Source organism: Danio aesculapii, chromosome 4 (assembly GCF_903798145.1).
Source record: "Danio aesculapii chromosome 4, fDanAes4.1, whole genome shotgun sequence".
Classification (NCBI taxonomy): domain Eukaryota; kingdom Metazoa; phylum Chordata; class Actinopteri; order Cypriniformes; family Danionidae; genus Danio; species Danio aesculapii.
In genome coordinates, this window is record NC_079438.1 from 14330088 (window position 1) to 14345600 (window position 15513).

General features: G+C 41.2%; 8 non-coding genes across 8 annotated transcripts; 3 read left to right on the forward strand and 5 right to left on the reverse strand.

The window, feature by feature from the left end:
* The first annotated feature begins 5716 nt into the window (after positions 1-5716).
* On the forward strand, positions 5717-5788 carry trnad-guc (transfer RNA aspartic acid (anticodon GUC)). Its single transcript has one exon. It is a non-coding gene; the product is annotated as a tRNA-Asp (tRNA).
* Positions 5789-5874: 86 nt separating this feature from the next.
* Positions 5875-5946, reverse strand: trnag-ucc (transfer RNA glycine (anticodon UCC)). The gene has a single exon. It is a non-coding gene; the product is annotated as a tRNA-Gly (tRNA).
* Positions 5947-12011: 6065 nt separating this feature from the next.
* On the reverse strand, positions 12012-12083 carry trnag-ucc (transfer RNA glycine (anticodon UCC)). The gene has a single exon. It is a non-coding gene; the product is annotated as a tRNA-Gly (tRNA).
* A 991-nt stretch (positions 12084-13074) lies between these two features.
* Positions 13075-13146, reverse strand: trnae-uuc (transfer RNA glutamic acid (anticodon UUC)). Its single transcript has one exon. It is a non-coding gene; the product is annotated as a tRNA-Glu (tRNA).
* An 837-nt stretch (positions 13147-13983) lies between these two features.
* trnad-guc (transfer RNA aspartic acid (anticodon GUC)) lies at positions 13984-14055 on the forward strand. The gene has a single exon. It is a non-coding gene; the product is annotated as a tRNA-Asp (tRNA).
* Positions 14056-14141: 86 nt separating this feature from the next.
* On the reverse strand, positions 14142-14213 carry trnag-ucc (transfer RNA glycine (anticodon UCC)). The gene has a single exon. It is a non-coding gene; the product is annotated as a tRNA-Gly (tRNA).
* An 837-nt stretch (positions 14214-15050) lies between these two features.
* trnad-guc (transfer RNA aspartic acid (anticodon GUC)) lies at positions 15051-15122 on the forward strand. The gene has a single exon. It is a non-coding gene; the product is annotated as a tRNA-Asp (tRNA).
* Positions 15123-15208: 86 nt separating this feature from the next.
* Positions 15209-15280, reverse strand: trnag-ucc (transfer RNA glycine (anticodon UCC)). Its single transcript has one exon. It is a non-coding gene; the product is annotated as a tRNA-Gly (tRNA).
* Between the last annotated feature and the right edge of the window lie 233 nt (positions 15281-15513).

A 15513-nucleotide genomic window follows, 5' to 3' on the forward strand; every position in this document is an offset into this window, starting at 1 on the left:
TATTTATAAGAGTTTCAGATGTTTTTGCCAGTGATTATCAATGCCTCATGTGATTAGTGCTCTTCCTTCATTTTTCAGATAAATCTCTATTTAATCATACGTTTTAGATCTTCTTTCAGTAAATGATCAGCTGTTGATTGTCCTACCCTTACAAAAACAGCCTACAGGAATCCTGCAGAATTTTCATTTTTTCAGCAGGAATCTGCTGGTATCCAGTAGGATTTATGAATTCCTGCAATACAAAATGACAATATGTGCAGGCAGTTCCTACAGGTTTTACAACCATGCAGTGCTTTTTACAGGAATCCTGAATGATCTATTTTTTTTCCTGCAGGATAGCTGCTGTCTTGAAGGAATGTAAAAATCCTGTAGGACACATTGACGATATGTGCAGGGATTTCTTACAGGTTTTACAATGTATCCAAGCAAGTGACAAATCCTGCAGGATTTTATAATTCCTGCAGGACTTGCAGGAGTTATTTGCTGTAATTGGAATGAAAGAAAGAAATGCTGTCACTTGCTGTTGGTAGCAACACAATATGAGTTTTAACAGATAAACAATACAACAAACAAAAAATAAATAAATACATAAATAAATAAAAGTATACAAATAGATTATAGGCAATTATAAAAATCTACCATTACTCTAAACCATTCAAATTATACATTTGTGTTTTACATTTTATTCCTATACTTTTTTATTTCATTTATTAAAATGTCAATCCATCTATCTATATTAATTCAACTCCCATCTGTTTGGTTGGATGCAAAAAAAAACTGCAAGACCTGTCTGTGAGGTAGACACATGTTGAACGTATGTCTGTGCATTTTATGAGTTCAACAGAGTCTATCCCTCTTTCTTTTAAAATGTTTGTTGCTGTTATCCCTGCTTCTCTGTCTTTTTGACCTGAGCAACCTGTTTTATTCTGTGTCCATTGCCTTTTTGTGGCAGCTGGAACTGGTGCCTCTTTGTTTAAGTACACTTTTTATTCCATTTTTATCCTTTAAAAAGAAGCAGGTTAGTGTTATTGTTAGTGTGATTGGTAAACATAATGTGTTTTCTGCAATATTAGAGTAAATTTAATTAGTAAATTATTATAAACATTTATTAAACATTTTAAATAAAATAAGATATAGATGCAAAATTGAAATTAGATAATACATTGCTGCCAATAATGTATAGGTCTATATTAGACAAGTATAATAATTACAATATTTTAAGCAGGGCTCCGAACCGGTTCAAGAAACGGAAACGAAAAACAGAAACGAATGACATTTTTCAGGAACAGAAATGAAAAACGAAAAAAAGATCAACTTTAATCATTCTGAAGAGAAACGTTTACAGTTAACCGGTTAATAACGTTATTTTATCGTTCTCTTTATTATATGAATCTGGTAGACAAAAAGCATTAATTTAAAGCCTGTGTACAAATGTGACGGTGACGCATACAACGTGAAATGCCCGCGAAGCAGACGTCATAAGCGAAAGTCATTTCTGATGCGACTAACTTGTCTTAAAGGTTACAGAGAACCTGATCTTTCATGTATAAAGGTATGTTTCGGTTTAAGTTATTGTTACTAAAACTTGTATTTATACTAAATGAATTATTGATTGTCGATTGTTTTTAGATGGGTCTCCATGAAGAAAATCCTTTTGTTAACATTTCTCTTATGACAAATCATCTGATAAATCAATCTGTAATATTGAAGGATGAGGGGCAGATCATAAACATGATAGATAAAGTTTTGCATGATATGATAGATATTATCAAACAACTCAAGCATTTTCCACTCGGAGAATTACAGTATTTAATAGCTTAGTCCTTATAAACAATCCATTAATAAAATACATTATTTACAAGGCTGCCTAAGAATTACCCGAATATGCAATATGATCCGCATAATGATCACAGTGAAATGAGGTAAGCGGTCGTTTTTATACTCTAAATGTCTGACCGTGATGCCTAGTTAGGCCTATGCCAGTCTATAAAAAGATAATATAGCTTGAAACACTAATATTTTAGAAGAAGTAGTTAAAGTTTGCACAACCAGTGTTTGGTCTTATTAACCTGCCCATAATTAAACGTCATGTAGCCTACTTTTTGATTACTTGACCTGCGGATTAACGGCAGCACCAGCGGACATAAAGGAGATCTGTGCATAACAGGGTTTTATGTGTCCCCAATATGCAAAATCAAGAGAGTGCACGTCTCCAAAAGGTAACGTAAACTGCACACACTTGATTATGTAATGTGTGAATTTGGGAACGCGTCTCACAGCGCAAAGCATAACTTATTAAATGCCCATGCTTAATTGGTCATCGATGAGGTCTATCGGGTTTAAAGGGTTACCGACAATAAATCAATCGAGTAATCGTTAGCATCCCTAGTTTAATCAATCGTAAAAGTAGTGTCAATGTTATTAAAATGCACACACAATCTATCAGTTAATCTATCCAATACAGGGCTCTAGACTAACTTTTTGCCTTGCTGCGCCTTTTTTTCTTAGGTAAACCACGCATTGCATAGTATTTTATATTTACAGTAAAGATAAATAAGGCAAGAATATGAAAATGATACTTTTTATATTTTTACACCTACAAAAATATCTTGTGCTAGTGCACTTGTTTAATAAAACTCTTTGTAATTGTAACATTCAACATGCAATACAGTACCATCAAAAAAAAAATTTACTAAACCGCATAATCTTTTGTATTTACAAGTAATATTAAGTTTTATACTCGGCCTATGCCTAAATCCAAAAAGCACTAAATAATTTATATATTTGTAAATTACTCTAATTAAACGAAATAACTATACATTACGCTAAATAACTAAAATTGTCTATATAGGCCTAATCTTGGGGTGACGCAATGCCGCCTCACAGCAAGAAGGTTGCTGGTTTGAACCTCGGTTGAGTCAGTTGGTGTTTCTGTGTTGAGTTTGCATGCTTTCCCTGCGTTCACGTGGGTTTCCTCCGGGAGCTCGGTTTTCCCACCGTCCAAAACATGCGATGCAGGTGAATTGGGTAGGCTAAATTGTCCGTAGAGAATGAGTGTGTATGGATTTTTCACAGAGATGGGTTGCAGCTGGAAGGGCTTCCGCTGCATAAAAACGTGCTGGATAAGTTGGTGGTTCATTCCGCTGTGGTGACCCTGGATTAATAAAGGGACTGAGCCGAAAAGAAAATGAATGAATGAAGTCCTAATCTTAATCTCTGATTAAAACAAAAGTAATCTAGCAATGCCGCACCACTGACAAGCAAATGGCAGAGAAACAATGCAACCTCAGAAATTGCGGAAACAGCAGTGAGCACTTTTTCTGAAGTTATGCCTTTCTTTTTTTAATTTAATTACTGTGTGTTTAATGTTAAATAAATCAATAATGAATAGGCCTATAAGTGTATCCTGTGTGTGTGCGTGTGTGTGTCTACCAACTGTGTCTTTCATTACTGAGGCAGCTCTCTGGCAATTGGCAATTGTCTGGCAATATTTCGGCAGTATTTAAATTTAGATGAATCTATAGTCAACATTTGCAGAAACTGTGCAGCTACACATTGAATCTGAGGTTTCATCTCATCTCGCTCTGTATGTGTAGACGCCACATAAACGTCAAGTCGTGAAATTGAGGCCGGTACCAGCTGAAGCCCTTGTGAAATGTCAAAATACAGCACTGAAATGAACAGGTAATGTTTTTCAGCCAAAAGTCTATCTAGGATATCTGTAAAAACGCAATCAGAGCCAATGTTATGTAGAAGTAGTGTTGCCTAAACGGCTATTACATTTCTAATCAAATTAAGACCAAAATACAATTGCATTTTTTGTTTGATAAAAATATCCGGAAACGAAATAAAATCAAAAGTTGGCTATTTTGTAGTTTGTTTTAATATTAATTCAATTCAATTCACCTTTATTTGTATAGCGCTTATACAATGTAGATTGTGTCAATGCAGCTTCACATAAAAGGTCACAGTAAATAGGAACAGTGTAGTTCAGTTTGTAGTGTTTAAGTTCAGTTCAGTTTAGCTCAGTTCAGTGTGGTTTAATAATCACTACTGAGAGTCCAAATACTGAAGAGCAAATCCAACGATGCGCAGCTCTACAGATCCCGAACCATGCAAGCCAGTGGCGACAGCGGAGAGGGAAAAAAAAACTTCACTAAAGGCGGAAGTGAAGAAAAAAAACCTTGAGAGAAACCAGGCTCAGTTGGGCACGACCATTTTAATTTCTCCGCTGGCCAAACGTCTTGTGCAGAGCTGCAGTCTTAGTGCTTTTATTAATAAAAACATACTTCGACTATTTAAGCTTAACGGCTATACGCTGCCAATGGCCATTAATAAATATTATTTTACTTTGTACTGGAGTATAATGTATATTTTACAATAAAAACTAAATATAGCATGTCTCACTGTCATCTAAAACAATTCATAACACATCAGAACTGTAGACCTGCAGTGTGTAGCCTAAACTGTATGCAGGGGGTGTTGGTCAATAGCCTACTGCACATTACTGAACTAATATCTCCTAATAGCCTAAAATAGCCTAATTTGAGAGATTTAAAAAATAAAAGACACTTTAAAAAAAGAAACAACACGCAAATCGAAAACAAATAAAGCTGGTTGCGTGTTTCAGCACTTGCCGCTCCATACCAAGGAGTGGGGCTGTGTGTGTAGCGCCTTTAACTATATAGAGCTTTTAACAGCATATTGTCAAAGCAATAAACATTATCAAACAGAATCATTTGGCTGTTGCCTTTCACAAGGGTAGCAACGGACTAAGTGATATATACAGCAGCCAAAAGGAAATGCGTTGGCTGGGAATTGAACGCGGGTCAACTGCTTGGAAGGCAGCTATGCTCACCACTATACCACCAACGCTTGCAGACATCTCTTGCCAGATGAGCTCAAAAAGAATGCTTTCAACCAAGGCTCTCTTTGTCTTGGTTCGGCAATGAAAAACATATCCAGCATATGGATCCCAACCATCTCAAAATGTACTGATCTACCCACATGTCATGGGACATCTTCACAAGAGTGGCGCCTGGCCATGTAATGTTACGGCAGCCAAAAGGAATACATTTACTGGGAATATACGTAGAAGCCAGCTATGCTCACCACTATATTACCAACGCTTGTAGACATCCTCTTACAGAAGTGTAGAAAATGAAAGCTTTCGAACAAGGAGTTCTTTGTGTGGGCGAAAAAAAAAATGTTGAGTATGGATCCCATCTCTTTCTGACGTTTAGGTTGGATAAAGCGTTCGAAGGTACAACCTCACCCAAAAAAAGGGAGGTCAATTATTTCACTCTGCAGAGGTGGAGTTGTCATCTTCTGTCATCCAGTATTCACTGTAATGAGCTCCCCCGGTTTGAATGTCATTGCAAGGGTTGACTGGATGCAGCTTATGAAAGGGCAAGCTGATATTTTGTGGAGTAAAAGCTGGGAAATGTGTAAGAATGAATGGCGTGCTTTGTTTGCTGCAAAACATGCTAATAACGTTCTCCTGTGTGATGCACTGTTCAAGTTACTGCTGATGACCAGTCGAAGACTATTGAAGAAGCAAGGATTATTTATGAAGAAAAACTGTCCAAGCCCAGTTTTCTACCCTCCTCTTGCTGTCAGCCAAGGTCTTTAGTGCCAGCACTGCAGACAATGCTGTTAGGACTGGATTACATTGCTGATCTGTGTGGGGGGAGAATGGGTTTTCTTGCTGCGCAGATCCTCGTTAGTATAGTGGACAGTATCTCCGCCTGTCACGCGGAAGACTGGGGTTCGATTCCCCGACGGGGAGGCCCTCCTTTGTCTTTTACTTTTTGGCTGTTGCCTTTTACAAGGTTGGCAACGGACTAAGTGATATAAACAGCAGCCAAAAGGAAATGCGTTGGCCGGGAATCGAACCCGGGTCAACTGCTTGGAAGGCAGCTATGCTCACCACTATACCACCAACGCTTGCAGACATCTCTTGCCAGATGAGCTCAAAAAGAATGCTTTCAACCTAGGCTCTCTTTGTCTTGGTTCGGCACTGAAAAACATGTCCAGCATATGGATCCCAACCATCTCAAAATGCACTGATCTACCCACATGTCATGGGACATCTTCACAAAAAAGGAAAAACATGCAAATCGACAACAAATTAAACTGGTTGCGTGTTTCCAGCCAGCTCTGCTCCCTGGCTTTGGAACTCACTAGAGTTGCTTGTGTTGGTCGGCGCATGCTCGAGTGACGTCACTGTCACTGGACGGTAGCTTCGCTGCGTTTGTTTGGAGTTCGCTGCGTTTGTTTGGAGTTTAGATTCGCAATTTACATTTTTATCATAAAATACCTCCTCATTCACTAAATATTTATCTCTCCTACTTGGGGTGAACAATCCCCTAACACACTCATACAAACAAATCTACTTTTAAACGTTCTGTCTCTCGAGCATCCGCTTGGTGTTTGTAGCTTTAGCCTGCTAGCACCGCTGGTCAGCTAAAGCTACCAACCTCTTTCACTCACTTATTTTCTCACTTTCTGGCTTTGCTCTTCACCTTGTACAATGTCGCTTGCGTGTCTGTCCTTGAGTGCAGGAGAAGCATCGATGGAGGCGCTGGAGCTGGAAGCGGTGGAGTCCCAGATTCGCTCGCTGGAGACGAAGCGAGAGGGCATCAGGGCTCTGCTCTTAACCCGTACTCGCTCGTCTGAGGTAAGTGTTCGATACAACGACAATCTCCCAGTTTCCTCAACCCCGTGTACTTCTCTGTCCAGGACCAGCGCACCGAGGACGCGGTGCACCCAGGCGTCGTTCACGCCGACTCCCTGCTACCACGGCCCCTGGGTGCAGCCGCGTAAGGTGCTTACCAGGTCCCGGGGCAGAACGTCTCCTCCTCCGGTGTTCGAGATCCCCACGGAGAACCGCTTCGCCCCTCTCCGTGAGACGGGTCGCGATGTTGCCATCATTGGCGACTCAATCGTGCGCCACGTCCGCTCCACTTCCTCCAAAGGTAACAAAGTACGCACTTTCTGCTTCCCTGGTGCCCGAGTTAAGAATATTTCTGCACAGATACCTACTATCCTGAGCGCTGCCGAGAGCCTCGGTGCCGTCGTCCTCCACGTGGGGACGAACGACACCGGGCTCCGGCAGACGGAGATCCTGAAGAAGGACTTCAGGAGCCTGATCGAGACGGTTCGACGCACCTCGTCCGCCACGCAGATCATCGTTTCTGGACCGCTTCCTACCTACCGCCAAGGAAATGAAAGGTTCAGTAGACTTTTTGCTCTGAATGAATGGCTATTAACATGGTGTGAAGAACAGAAATTGCTCTTTGCCAATAACTGGAATCTTTTCTGGGAGTGTCCTAGGCTTTTCCGCGCTGATGGGCTGCACCCCAGTCGAGCTGGAGCTGAACTCCTGTCGGACAACATCACCAGAATACTTCGCTCTATCTGACTAGTAAGTAAAAATTCACAAAATTCACAATTTAGCCACACGGACTCCTATTCGTCCCACATAAATAACAGTAATGCATACCTACCTAACCCCATAGAGACTGTGTCTGTTCCTCGTATTATTAGATCAAGAAACAAACTTACTGTGTGCTCCAGAAATAATCTATTAAGAATTAAACCAGAAAAAACACTAAAAAGTGAAAATACAAATTTCATGAAGCTTGGTCTCCTAAACATCAGGTCACTAGCACCTAAAGCACTTATCATAAATGAAATAATAACAGATAACAATCTTAATGCACTCTGTCTCACTGAAACCTGGCTGAAACAAAATGACTATATTAGTTTAAATGAGGCAACTCCTCCAGGATTCTTATATAAGCATGAGGCTCGTCAAACTGGTCGTGGTGGTGGAGTCACGTCAATCTTTAGTGATATTCTTAATGTTAATCAGAGAAACAGACTTATGTTTAGCTCCTTTGAAGTACTAGCGCTTAATGTTGTCCTTCCAAACACTATGCAAAAACCTATGTTATCTCTCGCTCTAATCACCATATATAGACCCCCAGGACCCTATGTCAATTTTCTAAAAGAGTTTTCTGATTTTATCTCTGACTTACTAGTTAAAACTGATAAAATACTAATTGTAGGAGACTTTAACATCCACATAGATGACGCTAACGACACATTAGGGCTCGCGTTTACGGACTTGCTGGTCTCACTAGGAATAAAGCAAAATGTTATTGGTCCAACTCATCGCCTAAAGCATACACTAGATCTAATTCTGTCTTATGGAATTGAGGTCATTGATGTAGACATTATACCACAAAGTGATGATATTACAGACCACTACCTCTTACTATATAAGCTGTGTTTACCTGAAATTAGCAGATCCGCTCCGATATATCGCCCTAGTAGAACTATTGTTCCATCCACTAAAGATGAATTTATAAATAACTTACCTGATCTTTCTCTACTTCGAAATGCACCCGCAAACGCAAATGACCTTGATGTAGTAACCAGCAGTTTGGATGCCATCTTTACTAGCACTCTAAATACTGTGGCACCCATCAAACTAAAAAAGGCTAGAGAGAATAAAACTACACCGTGGTATAATAGTCAAACCCGCGCTCTCAAAACAGCAACCCGTGCCCTGGAACGTAAATGGAAAAAAACTAATTTAGAAGTCTTTAGAATTGCATACAAAGACAGTATGTCCAGCTATAGGAGGGCTTTAAAATCTGCCAGGGCTGAGCATCTCCGCAAACTGATAGAAAATAATCATAACAATCCTAGATTCTTATTTAACACCATTGCTAAATTAACAAATAATCGGTCATCTTTGGAACAAAACGTTCCACCGCAAATTAGTAGTGATGACTTCATGAATTTTTTCAGTGATAAAATAGAAGGCTTTAGACAGAAAATAGGAGATATTAAACTTTCTGCACCGCCTTATACTTCAGATCCAGTAAACACGCCACTGAATCTAAATAACCTACAGTGCTTTAAAATCATAGAACAGGAAGAGCTAGACAAAATTATAAATAGCTCTAAATCAGCTACGTGTATATTGGACCCAATTCCGACAAAGTTACTGAAAGAATTGCTACCTGTTATAGGAGAACCTCTTCTTAACATTATCAACTCTTCTTTATCTTTAGGCCATGTTCCAAAATCCTTACAAGTTAGCTGTTATTAAACCTATTATTAAGGAACCACAACTGGAACCCAGCAACTTAGCTAATTATAGGCCTATTTCAAACCTTCCATTTATATCTAAAATACTAGAAAAAGTTGTTTCTGCTCAATTATGCTCCTTTCTGCAGACCAACAATGTTTTTGAAGTGTTTCAGTCAGGTTTCAGAGCTCATCACAGTACAGAAACTGCATTAGTGAAAATAACCAACGATTTACTCTTAGCTGCTGACCAAGGGTGCATCTCGCTATTAGTTCTACTCGATCTTAGTGCGGCATTTGACACCATTGACCATGGTATCCTTATTAATCGCTTAAAGTCTACAGGTGTCCAGGGACATGCCCTACAATGGTTTAAGTCATACTTATCTGACCGTTACCAGTTTGTAAATATAAATGGACAGCCTTCACAAATCAGCCCAGTAAAATACGGGGTGCCTCAAGGATCAGTTTTAGGCCCTTTACTGTTTACAATATACATTCTACCCCTGGGAGACATTATTAGAAGACATGGGATCAGCTTTCACTGCTATGCAGATGATACTCAATTATATATTTCAACTAAACCTGACGAGACGTCTAATCTGTCCAAGCTAACTGAGTGTATTAAAGATGTTAAAGACTGGATGACCAACAATTATCTTCTCTTAAACTCAGACAAAACAGAATTATTACTTATTGGGCCAAAATCCTGTACACAGCAGATCTCACAACTCGACCTACAATTAGAGGGATACAAAGTTGGCGTTAGCTCTACTATAAAAGATCTGGGTGTCATATTAGACAGCAATTTAACTTTTAAAAATCATATATCCCATGTCACAAAAACTGCTTTCTTTCATCTGAGAAATATCGCTAAGTTACGAAGTATTCTATCCATCTCAGATGCAGAAAAGCTAGTCCATGCTTTTATGACTTCTAGGCTGGACTACTGTAATGCTCTGTTTGCTGGCTGCCCAGCATCCTCTATTAACAAACTTCAATTAGTACAAAATGCAGCTGCCAGAGTTCTTACCAGGTCTAGAAAATTTGATCACATCACCCCAATTTTATCCTCCTTACACTGGCTGCCTGTTAAGTTTCGTATTGAATTTAAAATATTGCTTCTTACATATAAAGCTTTAAATAATCTAGCTCCTGTTTATCTAACCAATCTTCTGTCTCGCTACAATCCAACTCGCTCTTTAAGGTCTCAAAACTCAGGGCTTCTGGTAGTACCTATAATAGCAAAGTCGAGTAAAGGAGGTCAAGCCTTCTCATTTATAGCTCCTAAATTCTGGAATAGCCTTCCTGATAACGTCCGAGGCTCAGACACACTCTCCCAATTCAAAACTATATTAAAGACCTATCTGTTCAGTAAAGCATACACTTAGTGCACCACTTAGGGGGCTTCCACACAGGTTATGCATCTTGCTGATATACACTGTGAACATCAGCTACGCTAATTATTTTCTTTATTCTCCATTTCCACCTGGGGATACTCTTCCCGAGGCCCTCAGACTATGCAGAGTCACTGATTCGATCCAAGACCAACGACGAGATGATCCCAAGGTTTCCATATCCTGGACCTGGCCGAATCCTGAGCAGCTACTGCGATGGTCATGGAAGAGTGGAGAACATGAGACTGTTTCCTGTGACGCTCCAGAGACAGACGAGTCTTCGCTGAGGCCAGCTTCCAGCCTCCGCCACTGAGACTGCAGCTCTGCACAAGACGTTTGGCCAGCGGAGAAATTAAAATGGTCATGCCCAACTGAGCCTGGTTTCTCTCAAGGTTTTTTTTTTCTTCACTTCCGCCTTTAGTGAAGTTTTTTTTCCCTCTCCGCTGTCGCCACTGGCTTGCATAGTTCGGGATCTGTAGAGCTGCGCATCATTGGATTTGCTCTTCAGTATTTGGACTCTCAGTAGTGATTATTAAACCACACTGAACTGAGCTCAACTGAACTGAACTTAAACACTACAAACTGAATTACACTGTTCCTATTTACTGTGACCTTTTATATGAAGCTGCTTTGACACAATCTACATTGTATAAGCGCTATACAAATAAAGGTAAATTGAATTGAATTGAATTCAGCACTTGCCGCTCCATACCAAGGAGCGGGGCTGTGTGTGTAGCGCCTTTAACTACATAGAGCTTTTAACAGCATATTGTCAAAGCAAAAAACAGTATCAAAAAGAATCAAATATACCCTATATGTTATATTCCAAATCTATATTTAGATCACATAAATTCATAAATTCTACACAGAATGAATAGATAAATTCTTGTTATCATTCTTTTATTTATATGAATAAATAATGACACAAGCACAATTGTTGTAGGATTGTAAAATTATTGTATCTTTATGCAAAATTATAATTTATTTTATGTTAATTGTTCTTAAAGTGTGTCTAGATGAAGAGCAAATACAAATTCGTTTTATAATATTTGTGGCCGAAACGGGATCCGAACCAATAATTTTGTGTATTTTACTTGTCCGACCTACCCTTGTTCCTACTGGCTAGCGATCTACACCTACGTGCAACTGGCCTCTGCTTGGAAACCAGCTATGCTCACCAATAAAGATGACGAAGCAAGGCTTATTAATGAAGAAAAACTGTCCAAGCCCAGTTTTCTACCCTCTTCTTGCTGTCAGCCAAGGTCTTTAGTGCCAGTGCTGCAGACAATGCTGTTAGGACTGGATTACATTGCTGATCTGTGTGGGGAGAGAACAGGTTCTCTTACTCCGCAGATCATTGTTAGTATAGTGGACAGTATCTCCGCCTGTTATGCGGTAGACTAGCGTTCGATTCCCTGACGGGATGGCCGTCCTTTGTCTTTTACTTTTTGGCTGTTGCCTTTCACAAGGGTGGAAACGGACTAAGTGATATATACAGCAGCCAAAAAGAAATGCGTTGGCCGGGAATCTGACCCGGGTCAACTGCTTGGAAGGCAGCTATGCTCACCACTATACCACCAACGCTTGCAGACATCTCTTGCCAGATGAGCTCAAAAAGAATGCTTTCAACCAAGGCCCTCTTTGTCTTGGTTCGGCACTTAAAATCATGTCCAGCATATGGATCCCAACCATCTCAAAATGCACTGATCTACCCACATGTCATGGGACATCTTCACAAGAGTGGCGCCTGGCCATGTAATGTTACGGCAGCCAAAATGAATACATTTGCTGGGAATATACTTAGAAGCCAGCTATGCTCACCACTATATTACCAACGCTTGTAGACATCCTCTCACAGAAGTGTAGAAATTGAAAGCTTTCGACCAAGGAGTTCTTTGTGTGGGCGAAAAAAAAAGTTGAGTATGGATCCCATCTCTTTCTGACGTTGAGGTTGGATAAAGCGTTAGAAGGTACAACCTCACCCAAAAAAGGGAGGTTGATAATTTTACTCTGCAGTGGTGGAGTTCTCATCTTCTGTCACCCAGTATTCACTGTAATGAGCTCCCCCGGTTTGAATGTCATTGCAAGGGCTGACGATGCAGCTCATGAAAGGGCAAGCTGACATTTTGTGGAGTAAAAGCTGGGCAATGTGTAAGAATGAAAGGCGTGCTTTGTTTGCTGCAAGACATGCTAATAACGTTCTCCTGTGTGATGCACTGTTCAAGTTACTGCTGATGACCAGTCGAAGACTGAGGAAGAAGCAAGGATTGTTAATGAAGAAAAACTGTCCAATCCCAGTTTTCTACCCTCCTCTTGCTGTCAGCCAAGGTCTTTAGTGCCAGCACTGCAGACAATGCTGTTAGACTGGATTACATTGCTGATCTGTGGGGGGGGAGAACGGGTTTCTTACTCCACAGATCCTCGTTAGTATAGTGGACAGTATCTCCGCCTGTCACGCGGAAGACCGGGGTTAGATTCCCCGACGGGAGGCCCTTCTTTGTCTTTAACTTTTTGGCTGTTGCCTTTCACAAGGGTGGCAACGGACTAAGTGATATATACAGCAGCCAAAAGGAAACGCGTTGGCCGGGAATCGAACCCGGGTCAACTGCTTGAAAGGCAGCTTTGCTCACCACTATACCACCAACGCTTGCAGACGTCTCTTGCCAGATGAGCTCAAAAAGAATGCTTTCAACCAAGGCCCTCTTTGTCTTGGTTCGGCACTGAAAAACATGTCCAGCATATGGATCCCAACCATCTCAAAATGCACTGATCTACCCACATGTCATGGGACATCTTCACAAGAGTGGCGCCTGGCCATGTAATGTTACGGCAGCCAAAAGGAATACATTTGCTGGAAATATACTTAGAAGCCAGCTATGCTCACCACTATATTACCAATGCTTGTAGACATCCTCTCAAAGAAGTGTAGAAAATGAAAGCTTTCGACCAATGAGTTCTTTGTGTGGGCGAAAAAAAAAGTCGAGTATGGATCCCATCTCTTTCTGAAGTTGAGGTTGGATAAAGCGTTAGAAGGTACAACTCACCCAAAAAAAGGGAGGTCGATAATTTTACTCTGCAGTGGTGGAGTTCTCATCTTCTGTCACCCAGTATTCACTGTAATGAGCTCCCCCGGTTTGAATGTCATTGCAAGGGTTGACTGGATGCAGCTCATGAAAGGGCAAGCTGACATTTTGTGGAGTAAAAGCTGGGCAATGTGTAAGAATGAATGGCGTGCTTTGTTTGCTGCAAAACATGCTAATAACGTTCTCCTGTGTGATGCACTGTTCAAGTTACTGCTGATGACCAGTCGAAGACTGAGGAAGAAGCAAGGATTATTAATGAAGAAAAACTGTCCAAGCCCAGTTTTCTACCCTCCTCTTGCTGTCAGCCAAGGTCTTTAGTGCCAGCACTGCAGACAATGCTGTTAGACTGGATTACATTGCTGATCTGTGTGGGGGGAGAACGGGTTTTCTTACTCCGCAGATCCTCGTTAGTATAGTGGACAGTATCTCCACCTGTCACGCGGAAGACCGGGGTTCGATTCCCCGACGGGGAGGCCCTCCTTTGTCTTTTACTTTTTGGCTGTTGCCTTTCACAAGGGTGGCAACGGACTAAGTGATATATACAGCAGCCAAAAGGAAATGCGTTGGCCGGGAATCGAACGCGGGTCAACTGCTTGGAAGGCAGCTATGCTCACCACTATACCACCAACGCTTGCAGACGAATCTTGCCAGATGAGCTCAAAAAGAATGCTTTCAACCAAGGCCCTCTTTGTCTTGGTTCGGCACTGAAAAACATGTCCAGCATATGGATCCCAACCATCTCAAAATGCACTGATCTACCCACATGTCATGGGACATCTTCACAAGAGTGGCGCCTGGCCATGTAATGTTACGGCAGCCAAAAGGAAAACATTTGCTGGAAATATACTTAGAAGCCAGCTATGCTCACCACTATATTACCAACGCTTGTAGACATCCTCTCAAAGAAGTGTAGAAAATGAAAGCTTTCGACCAATGAGTTCTTTGTGTGGGCGAAAAAAAAAGTCGAGTATGGATCCCATCTCTTTCTGACGTTGAGGTTGGATAAAGCGTTAGAAGGTACAACTCACCCAAAAAAAGGGAGGTCGATAATTTTACTCTGCAGTGGTGGAGTTCTCATCTTCTGTCACCCAGTATTCACTGTAATGAGCTCCCCCGGTTTGAATGTCATTGCAAGGGTTGACTGGATGCAGCTCATGAAAGGGCAAGCTGACATTTTGTGGAGTAAAAGCTGGGCAATGTGTAAGAATGAATGGCGTGCTTTGTTTGCTGCAAAACATGCTAATAACGTTCTCCTGTGTGATGCACTGTTCAAGTTACTGCTGATGACCAGTCGAAGACTGAGGAAGAAGCAAGGATTATTAATGAAGAAAAACTGTCCAAGCCCAGTTTTCTACCCTCCTCTTGCTGTCAGCCAAGGTCTTTAGTGCCAGCACTGCAGACAATGCTGTTAGACTGGATTACATTGCTGATCTGTGTGGGGGGAGAACGGGTTTTCTTACTCCGCAGATCCTCGTTAGTATAGTGGACAGTATCTCCGCCTGTCACGCGGAAGACCGGGGTTCGATTCCCCGACGGGGAGGCCCTCCTTTGTCTTTTACTTTTTGGCTGTTGCCTTTCACAAGGTTGGCAACGGACTAAGTGATATATACAGTAGCCAAAAGGAAATGCGTTGGCCGGGAATCGAACCCGGGTCAACTGCTTGGAAGGCAGCTATGCTCACCACTATACCACCAACGCTTGCAGACGTTTCTTGCCAGATGAGCTCAAAAAGAATGCTTTCAACCAAGGCCCTCTTTGTCTTGGTTTGGCACTGAAAAACATGTCCAGCATATGGATCCCAACCATCTCAAAATGCACTGATCTACCCACATGTCATGGGACATCTTCACAAGAGTGGCGCCTGGCCATGTAATGTTACGGCAGCCAAAAGGAATACATTTGCTGGGAATATACTTAGAAGCCAGCTATGC